The 11,318-nt window shown below is 32.2% G+C and overlaps 1 protein-coding gene across 1 annotated transcript in view; it reads right to left on the reverse strand.

The window, feature by feature from the left end:
* The window catches only part of LOC117169205 (elongation of very long chain fatty acids protein AAEL008004-like), an 18,133-nt gene extending 7,068 nt beyond the window's left edge, over positions 1 to 11,065 (reverse strand). The window contains exons 1-4 of the mRNA XM_033355451.1: positions 11,008 to 11,065; positions 2,911 to 3,034; positions 2,739 to 2,839; positions 638 to 809 (exon numbers count right to left, since the gene is read on the reverse strand). The gene's annotated coding sequence lies outside the window, so the exon portion shown is untranslated. The remainder of the gene's footprint in view (positions 1 to 637; positions 810 to 2,738; positions 2,840 to 2,910; positions 3,035 to 11,007) is intronic.
* Between the last annotated feature and the right edge of the window lie 253 nt (positions 11,066 to 11,318).

Raw genomic sequence — 11,318 nt, forward strand, 5'->3', positions numbered from 1 at the left:
TCGATTAAGTGAATAGTTTTTTCCGATGACTTCATGCAATTTTGGATCAATGTGAGTAATACAAAAAAATGGCATACTTGAAAACTGTTCAGCGGTATGCTGCCGCATAACGCCCGAGTGCGAGCGCGAGGACTTTCTCTACAACCGGCTCTGTAACTCAATGAATTTCAATTTGTCCATTTTCTTATCAGACATTTTTCATAGCAAAAAAGTCAAGCTTTCTTTTGAGACTATTTAAAAAAAATCGTAGATGCCTAAATTGCGAAAAAAGTTAAATAAACAATTGATTTATTGAAAAAATTGTTTAAACGATTTTTTTTTGTTATAAATAATAAAATAGGATGAAAGCGTGTAAAAAGCACTTTTCAAAACCCTCATAAAAATTTTAAATCGCGTAATTAGAAAGGAAGTTACAGGCATTTGAAACTACCCCTGCAGGCATTGGGGTTGAAAATTCAACCCCCCCTTACTTGGGGAGGTTGGTAATCCTGGTCTATAAGTTTGTGGATTAACTACTATTGGGTAGGCGAACATATTCACAGAATTTAGAGACAATCGAAATACATGACTTTTGGAGTTGGGGCAGTTGAGGAATAATGCCCCATAAGTAATTTGAAAAAAAATTGTTAAAGCTTACGACGTTTCTTTTTACTTTCTGAAAATTTTTCCCAAGTGGATATGTTCCCTTTTGAAAGTAAACTTCTCAAGTGGTGAAAAGTCTCATTCGATTACTTGACAGATTTAAAATTTTCTTCTGTGTGATCGATAACCGAACCCTCACTCAATTCTGATATTTATGTTCAGTCCTACTAAAAGAAAATTGTAAGTTTCAGATGGAAGACCTTCAATACGACTCATATTGTTAATAACTTATAGCTAGGGTTGTGAATGATATGAGAAAGTTTACTCTTGCTTTGCAATTTATCAAACCATGTACATCTGCTTAAGGTTGAGCATTGTACCGTCAGCCTTGAGAGCAGTTTCAGTCTGGAGTTATAAACTCAGGACCTGTGGGATGAAGCCATCGAAACTCAAGAATAACCTTACCCAGAATATTTTTTTTCTTCGGAAAAGACCGAAAAGCACCAAGAATTAACAATTTTGTGCCACCAAATTGAGGAAACTAGTGAAATATTAACCCCTTAAACCTTCGAAATCATAATTTTGAAGTACACCATCTTGAAGAATTTCAAAAATGCACTCATATTCACTACCAATCAAAAATTTTTCGCCCTAACTCTGATCGATTCATCAGTTGTTAAAAGAGGTGGGCTAGTTTAATTGTCGTTAAAAATTCATATTTCAAAAAAATCGGTGATCAACATTCTTAGCTTCAAATTCCCTCAAATTCACTACACCAAATAAAAATGTTACGCCAGTTAACTAAAAGACTTGACAAATATTGGCAAACGGTGGAGAAGCTAGTAAAATTCTGATGATAAATTTACAGTAATAAGGTTGAAAAAATTTTTCTGGATAGCAATTAATTTTACTTCAAATTCGCTCAAATGCACCAGTATTAAAAAATTCAAATTCCTATGCAATGTCCAAAACTGCATGGTGAAACGGTGTCTGTATCTCGAAATCTAATTAACAAGACGTAATTGTGCTTACGTGGTTTCGAATTTATTCAGAAACGATCATATACTTTCAATTGAGTAAAGCGAAAGAAAATAAGTTTTTACGTCAGTGACAACCAAAAATCAATTAAAATTATAATCTCAAGATTACAGTCATTTCGACTCAATTTCAAATGCGCTTAAAAACACCAGTCTTTAAAAAATGTCCATTTCCATAGATTTCCGAAAACTTCATTTCCTTCAATTCATTTCATTCATTTCCAGTTCGGCCAATCAACAGATGCAAATATTTTATCTGGTGGTGCATTTCAGCTTGTTTGAAACTAAGCATGTTGATTACCGACATTTTTTAAACACTTCATTGTTTACCGAAACTTCACCAACTCTCTGATTTGACATCTGATAACTCTTTCAGCGTTTGGGGAATCTTTTTTTATTTGTGATGGATATGAGCGCTTTAAAATTTTTTGTAGACTGGCTGCTTAATAATTTTGATTTAGCAGATGGGGGGGGTAAGCATTTCTCTTCCTCCCTACTTAAACGTTTGTAATAAAACCTACAAATTTTTGGCGCAAAATTTCGAATGCGCGGTCCATTCAGGCATATTTTGAGCTAATTTGAATCCATCTAATTCCTTTCTGTCCTTAACTAAAAGATGGAGATAGCGATTGATTGGATCACCGAATGCAATTGACTGTCTCGCAGGAAAATCATCATATTTCGAATGATATTAAGCTTTTTCCTAATTTAACCCCGTAAAAACTTCTGACTGTTTTTCTGAACTGCCATAACGCCGACTTTTTCTAACAATGGCAAATCACATTTTATGAACAGAATTTCCCTCACTTTAGATATCACTAACGGGTTACAAATCATCTTCATAGACTTGTTCTGATTTCTCGTACTAAATTGTTTAAAAAAAATTATTGGTAAAATATTGTGGGTAATACTTAATCATTTTTCTTACAACGGACTTTAATTTTTAATTAATAATTTGGTTTGATTATCAATATAATATAATTAGTATTTAGTTAATAATGTAATTAATATATTAATTTAATTTCTGGTAATTATCGAATAACTTTTAACTTATATAAGAAAAAATAATTTCGGGATTTGTCAAACAATACCTTTTCTTTAATAATTTGATGAGCTTACCTGTAACAAAGATATCCTTGGATTTGTGCAATTAAAGGAGGAAATACTAAGCGGTGCTAAGTCCAATCAACTAAATGTTACAGGAGAAACAAAGGAATTTTCTAGATGAACAGTTATAAACGATTAAGTAAATTTGTTATTTTTGTGTAGGTGAATGAATCAATTTAAATACCATTATTTGAAAAAAAAAACATAGTACTACACGACACATATAATAATCTCGATTTCTGCTTCGAACGCGGCTTGACGCAGGACAGAGAGTTATCTGACACTTCTTGTTCGTTTCCCCTTTAGCCCTGAAAACGAGAATTGTCGTAGAGTCTTCTGTATTTGATAAACAAAAATCACTATAAGTAGTACTGGTACACCATTTAATAAATGTTAATATAATATTTTTATTGTTGAAAAATGGTTTAACAATTTCCCGCTCTTTAAATTTACATGCTATTTGGCGAAAGTTTATCCTATGATTGAATAAAAGCTGTCGTCTGCTACGGCGTCCTTAGCAGAAGTAGAAAAACAGCAATGCATTAATGAATTCGAGCTATAAATCGGGACTCCAGATTTAAAACGACACAGAAAAAACCAAAGTTAAAATAGGTTGCAGGTAAGACTTGCAACGGTTAAAAGTTAAAAATATTTGGGCAAAAATTTCACCGAGGTTAGGAGAATAATTCTGATCTCGTCTATTGCGTGACGCAGAAGTGAGCAAATTTCAATACAATATGTAGAATCAGTAACAGAAAACACGAGAAAAATTTGTTTTTACTGATATATTTCCTCCGAAAGAAATGAGATTATTGTATAGGAATTGTCTCAAATAAAAATGGAGCGATTATAAGGCGAAAGATTATCCAGGCAAGATTGAAAACCGAAAATTATCTTCGATTCATGTAAAGTTTATCCGGCAAGGTTAATTTTTGTTGCGGTGAATCTTTCACCTGGAATCGATGTAAACTTTATCTTTCGTTTTTTTTTGCTATAATAAGCATCTATTTGTCTATAAAATAGAATATTTCAGTATACCTAATTCATTTCGTTTAAATTCTTTGAAAATTAAAAATATTTGAATTCGTTCAGCTTTCTCTACTTCAATTGTTGAGTTTCTGATATAAGAAATGACGAATTAAAATTTTTAAGTGTAAAAAGGGTTACTGAAAACTTACAAGTTTTCTTATAAAAAAAAAAATATTAACTGTTCGTACACCACATTGTAAATCCTGTTTTAGTGTGCACTGTGCTCCTTAAGCATTAATAGGTTTGATTAAAAAGGATCCAAAAAAGGTTTAAAGAGGTTTTTAGATAACTAATTATGTTCTCCAAAACCATCTACATTGCAATCGTAGCTGATTCCTTTCTAGAGGTATCTCAATATTACATTTTGCGATACTTGCCGCGAGTATATTCTCATAATATATTTTGCACTGGCTGTTAATTATATACTGTGTATAATATACTATGTCTACATGGGATCAAATGTGTGACATTGAATTTGTACTAAAAAAACACTTTTAAGTTGTCCCAGAACCAACGACTCACAGTGGCCGATTCTGGATTCAAGTGTTGATAACTTATGTGTAGTGTCAATTTTGATCGGATTTACACCGCTCTTTTTTTCAAATGCTTGTGAATACTTGTAGTTTTAAAAAACACAGCCAGAATTAGGTTTCGATTTGTCAGAACGCTGCCTAAACTAAAAAACCACCGAAAATCATCATAGCCAGTGACCTAAAAATGCCCGTACTGAGCGCCGGTTTTAGATGGCATCAAAATGACATGAAATTGTAAAATAAGTAAAAAAAAAGAGTACCCCTATTTTTTGTTTTTTTATTTTGACTTATTTTCAAAAAATTGTTTAAACAACATATAGCGATATGAAAAAGACTTGTTTTCAAAAAGCTAATAGTACCCATCGATTCTACGGGGAAAATGACGACGAAAATGTATATGAAGTTTTTTTGTCAGAGCTCATTATATTAGTGAAAAATCGTTATTAACAATTTCGTCGTACAAGGGCAAATAGAGAAATCATGTCCGGCCACGATTTCACGCCACTCAAGTCTACGAAAACCTTATCAGTGTATACCAGAATTGAAAACACAATACCTTTGAATTTTGTCTGTTACTTTTTTCATTGTTTAAACAAATTTAGTACGGGCTAGGTCACCGGCTGTGATGATTTCCGGTGTTTTTTTAGTTTAGACAGCGTTCTGACAAATCGAAACCTAATTCTGGCTATTTTTTTTAAACTACAAGTATTCACAAGTATTAAAAAAAAGAGCGGTTCAAATCGGATCAAAATTGACACTACACATAAGTTATCAACACTTGAATCCAGAATTGTCCACTGTGCGACGTGGGCGTAGTGGTAAAATGGCTCCATTTTTTCACCTTTCTTAATTTTGTTTGTTTGTTTTTCCCCATTTTTAGTTTTTTATTGTATTTTTTACCAATTATCCTTGAAACCTTCATCTAGATGAGCTGCAAGGTCCATTCTACTATAGTCTGCTTGACTCTAAAAATCGTAGAGAATCCTTTCGATGTATTAGGAGGATATGACTTTTCAATGTCACTGAAATTTCGATGCTTTTAAAGGCATTACGTAATTCACTCAAATTAGAATTTATATTACCAAGAACTTTTCTGGAAGAAAAAGAGCAGTCGCTTTGTTCATGGCCTTAAAGGCAGTTAAAAAAGGTAACAAACGCAGAGTTCCAATGTCCTAATCAATCTCTGAATTTACAAGTTTATCCGATTCCTGAACAATTTTTGGACATGCTGTTCCCTAACAAATTTCCCCATTTTAATTTTCCGGGATAACTTTAAACTTTTTTGGCCACATTAATACCTCTCCTCTAGCCACAAGGGGAAATATACCATCCCAGAATAAATTATTCACAAATCCTTGTAAAAAGTGCAATTCAGGAGTAACGCATTTTTCAAGAACATAAGTTTTATCATCTTCATTGTAAAACGGAGGATTTATTGGACTGTGACACTGCATGGAAACTTCTTATTTTTTCCTGTGCAATAAAATGCCTCGTCATCGCTTTTACGTCTCCGCACTATATTAATTGCATATTCTGATCATCTCTTGTTACATTGCTACTATGAGCTGCATCAGTTACCTCATTATTAGATGATTCAACACGATTTCTCAAGTCTGCTAATGTAACACAAAAGTAGAGACAGGGGTACGTTGATGCGGCAGTTTGGCAGTCATTTATCATGAGTACAAGTTTGATATCTGACACAAATTCTACCCTCTGAATATGATATTACTTTCTTAGTTGGTACTTCAAAGTCTTCTTTTACATTTAAATCAACGCTTTGGCTATTATTCAATTCAAATAAATAGTCTTCGGGAAATATAGAGATGCATATATTTAAAAAGCCTTGGCCACCATCAGCCATGACTTTAATAAGGATTTTTCCAATCATAATCCGTTCCATTTTTCAAAGCTTCAATTACTTCTTAAGTATGTGATCAAACAACAGGCTTTTTTTCATGACTGTACCTTCATGATGACATTCAAATTCATAAATACTATGTTTGTGTATACTTTCCAATGTTCTTGATTTCTTCAAAATATGTTCCCTATAATACGCTGATACAGACTTTTTCTTTACCATTTTCGACTTTCAAGTGAACTTTGTATCTTGCCGCTAAATAAATATCACAACTACATAACTTCTTCTCCATTGCATGTGTCCTTTTTCTTAACTGGAATTCCTCATAATTTGGCATCGATTGTATGTGCCTTTTGAAGATACCTTTTTCACGATCGAAAAGAGTAAGGTCACATGTTCTACAAATGCTCAATGGAAACTTCTCATCACTTGAATTACAATTTTCATTCGAATATTTTATTATTAGGTTTTCAGCATTTTCGATTTATGAGAAACTTTTCTGCTTTTATTTTTCCAAAAACAATCTTCTTACTGCAGGGTGCACACACTGTTTTCGGATTTCTTGATGTGAACACTAGTGAACAGGCATTTTAAAACAGGGGAAAAATAAGTGATCGGAGTTTAATAGACTTTCATTAAAATTGGCTGATGCTGCACTGTGATAAACAAAGCTAAAACTGATTACGTGGATACTATACTTTGAATTGTCTTCTTTCTATGTATGCTGGATAGAAAGAAGTGATGATCTTATAGAACTGAAATATCCATATTTAACAGAAATACGCTGTGGCTGGTAGATTAGTTGCCGTTTTTCGCAAAAGAATAATAATATTCGCTGCACTTAGATTTTTTTGAGACAAATGTAAATCGTTTAAGACTCAAATTTAAGAATAAACTCGATTTGAATCATGAAACCTCCTTTGGACAAAAGAGGATATTTGTCTGAATAGTTATCTAAAAACATATTCAAACAATTTTTGGATCCATTTTATTCGACCCCATGGATGCTTGAGGAGCACTGCCTGCTGCTACCTACTACTTTGCAGATTATTTTTATACTGGCCTATTTTAAAGTGGAACCTTTGTGCAAAAGATGTTAGAATGACTCTCAAGTGGGAACCATTAATATTCACTGAATTTTTAAAAGCCTCAATTACTTTTAACATACTCAAATAATCTATTAGTATGGCTTATTCTATTACGTGTGAGTTCTGCCGAATAAATATTCTTAATACCATAACCATAAGTAATTTTGCATTTATGTAGGAGTTTCATCCATACTTGATGGACCACGACTTTAATAAAAAAAGCGAAAATATAAAAAGTAATAAAGTCTAGACTCTGTTAACTCTGTAATTTGACACGGGGTTATGTGGCTTGCGTCATGCCACTCATTGTTTTTTTCTTTCAAAGCGGGATATGACCTGTTACGCATTGTCTCTTACGATCTCATGAATTTGAAAAAAGTGTTAGCTTGGTGGGATCTAAGAAATGAACGATCAAAAAGAAAAGTTGATTTTTCAAGCAGAAAATTTCGAAAAATAGTAACTCAATCTTCTGGGAAAAGGCTCATTGAATAAAGTTAATGTAGTACTATTATCTATATAATTTAAAAACTAATGTTAAAATCAAAATGAAAGAGCTCTTAAGTTTTCATTAGATTTAAAATAAGTCGCGAAGATGGACTAATCGTTTATTTAATATTACTTTAAAATTTCAATATTTCTAGAATAATTTTAGGAGTTAACGACTTAACTTTTGAGTGCACATCTCACTACAAAACATTTGAAGGATCTTAAAAAAGTTTCAAGGATTTTAAATCATTCCTTGAGATTTATAATTGTCTTAAGCAATTAACAGGGAATTAAAGAAATTTCAAGCGTTTTGCTTAAGTTGATTTCCGACTTTTTTGGGCAAAGAATATAAATCTGACATTTTTAAATAAAAAACATTTTTTACCAATATTCATGACTTTCCCCAATATTTTCTCTCGTGTGACGATAAATACTACAAGTGTGCAAAAAGCTCAAAGCTTCGAGTTAAGTCAATTCAAATCGAGTTGAGTTCGAGCTGACTCGAAAAGCTTTGAGTGCTCGAATAGTTTCAAGAAGTCGAACGATTTCAAGCTACGCAAGAGTTCAAAACTTTCATGTTTTCATTATTTCATTAAAATTTTAATGAAATTCAGAGCTAAGAAGTTTTTTAGATTATTGATAAACAAATTTGAAAAAAATGTAATCCAAAACTGCGACCAAGTGTTGGTCGCAGATTATAGTGATAATCTCAGTAGAAAAAAATCTAAAAATATCGGACAAAGTATATGTTGCATATGAAGGTTTTGCATATGCTGGTACAGTTTTTTGCAATTTTCAGTCAATTAGCGATTATTTCCTAGCGACTGAAAGGTAAAAAGTATTGTCAATTTACGATAATTTAAGAATGCTTAACTTTGAATGGCTGTTAGTACCTAAACATAAAATACAAAAAAATCGACAAAAAATACATACGTTTCCTTGATCCTTTCTATGCACAATGGTAGATTCTAGAGTCAGAAATAATTATTCAGTTATTAACAAAAGGGTAGTGAGGTCTCATTTCCGAAACTAAAGAACGCACAGGGATAATTCTTTAAGCAAATTTTTACACTCTTAGCTTCTGAAACTAGTGTGTGCAGTATCAATGAGGAGAAATTTGCGATTTAATGTTTAAAAAATTATTTTCTTCTTCGGAAAATACAAAGGGCTTTTTATTATTGGCGGAACAACATCCACAATAGGAGAGAGTGTTACAGAAAGACGTATGTGTAGTTGTAGTTGTAGCAGTAGCAGCTTTTTGCCCATTGACACTACATATACCATTTTCAGAAGCCAAAAGCGTGCAATTTGCTTCCAGGATTATCTCCGTAAATTGTTTATTTCGAAGATGACACTTCAGTATTCTATTGATAACACCTTAGTAACAACTGACTATTTCGGACTCTTAAATATACCATTTTGCAAAGAAAGGATCAAAGAAATCCATACATGTTTGGCAGATTTTTCGTCATTTATTTTTAGGGATTAACAGCCATTCAAAGTTTAGTACTCTAAAATGATCGTAAGAAGAGAGTGCTTTTTTTATAATCTGTACAAAACCTGAAGTATCTAACTTTTTGGATAGATAGCAGGCGCGCTCAATCAGCCAAAATTGTAAATATAAAAATTTTGAAAAATATCATCCTTTCTTGAAAAAGATATCAGTCAGAGAATTCCATGCGGAATTCTCACAAAAGCGCTTGGATAAAAAAACTATCTCTAAATTCATTAGGAACTCTTGACGCTACTGTGCAATCTAATAAAAAAAATCTCCTTATCTCAAAGTAACTCATATTTAAGAAATTCAATTCCATATGATAAAAATAATTTGAGTTCTTAAGAATTAAAACAAGATTAGTACACCCGACTCTCGGTTTCGTTACTCGCGTTTTAGCAATTCTTAGAACTGCTGGCACATGCAGTTTAGTTATACATTCTAATTGGAAATATTTCAGGCGGCCCTAACTGCTTACATTTCGATACTCCCGATTTACTAACAAAACAAATATAATCTGGTCAGTCGCAAGTAGCACATTAAAACGGTATTTACAAAGTGGAGTAGGAACAACTAATATTTTATGATAATAAAAGCTTCTAAATTCGTAGGCACTTCTTCTATGTTTTGACATTTTACTTCGCTAGTTATTATGTCAAAAATTCATCAATTTTACTCATAATATTTCGAAATATGAATTACACCAAACTCTTGCTTTCATTCAAGTGTCGGGGGTTGCCTTCAAATAACCTTGGACTGATTTCGGAGGGATCGAAACATAAACAGTAAGGACCGCCTGACTCTTTTCCAATGGCTCTCGCCGTGCTCCCCTGAGAAACTTCGTAAGCCAGCAGTTCTTGGAAGGCTGAGAACGGGGTGACTGAAAGCGAGAGCTTCGTGCATTGTTTTACAAACTACAAAAATATGGTTTCTCATACAAGTTTAAAGTCAACAATAAATATCACAAATTAAAATTCTCTTATGCAACCAATAAAATAGATTAATTAGTTTACACAAAAATTAAATTTTTACAACTTGAAACATTACAAATGATGGCGTTGTAAACAACAATAACAAATAATTTTAAGAATACTTTTAAAATTATTTATGCATCAAATTCAATACGAGAAAGAAATTGGGGAATATATAGTATCAACTATTGAGTTACTTCAAAATTTGTTTGTAGTATTCCTTTTAAAGAAAAAGTGGAAAGAAGTTGAATAGAGTTCTTTTGAATACATGCTTCTGGTTAACTAAAGGATGCAAATCTAAATTACAAAAAAGTCGTTGGCATAAGTGTTAATGCAACAACAACTGGTTTAGGGATAAGCACGACTGATCAAGCACTTTAAAAAAAAAGCTTAAGCTTAGAATAACTATAATTTAAATTATTGTATTTTCAAGAACTGAAAAAGAATCAAGAAAATAACGACCTCCCGATCTCATACATTCAACGTATTGTAATTATTATGCAACATTTTAAGTATCCATTATTTTCCATACTACATCTCTGCAGTAAGATTCTATGGAAGTTTGGTGTTCACGATTCTGACGCTTATAGTTTTGGCCACTTGCCACTATTAATGAACAATTGTCTCATGCACCTCTGACATACAACGAATGCAATGCTGTTTGTAAATGTTAATGGATATGTTTACAATTATGTTCGTATTATCTAAAAAAAGATTGGTCAACGAAACGAATATCGTTATTTAAAAAAATATGACATTTTTCGTCTATGACAAATCGTCAATAAATCCAGTTTCATTAGAAAATGCCAAGTACTTACTCATTCACAAAATCAATAGCAGAATGAATGTTACCGACGTGAAACTGGCTAAAGAGGCTAAAGAGTTTCAATTCTGTATTTACAAACCGTCGATGGTCAAACTTCTTTTATTTGTAATAACTAATAAAAAAATGGTTAATTCATAAACATTTATTGCTATTTATTGTTATTTATTCATTCATTATCGTGGTCTTAAAACCTGAAGATTTCTTAAATTAGCATTAGAATGATCTATCTGAATTATTTAGTATTAGTGTTTTACAAAGAGCTTTTACCAAACTACACATATAAATGGGAATATGATTCTAAGT

The sequence above is a fragment of the Belonocnema kinseyi genome, chromosome 3, assembly GCF_010883055.1.
Source record: "Belonocnema kinseyi isolate 2016_QV_RU_SX_M_011 chromosome 3, B_treatae_v1, whole genome shotgun sequence".
Classification (NCBI taxonomy): domain Eukaryota; kingdom Metazoa; phylum Arthropoda; class Insecta; order Hymenoptera; family Cynipidae; genus Belonocnema; species Belonocnema kinseyi.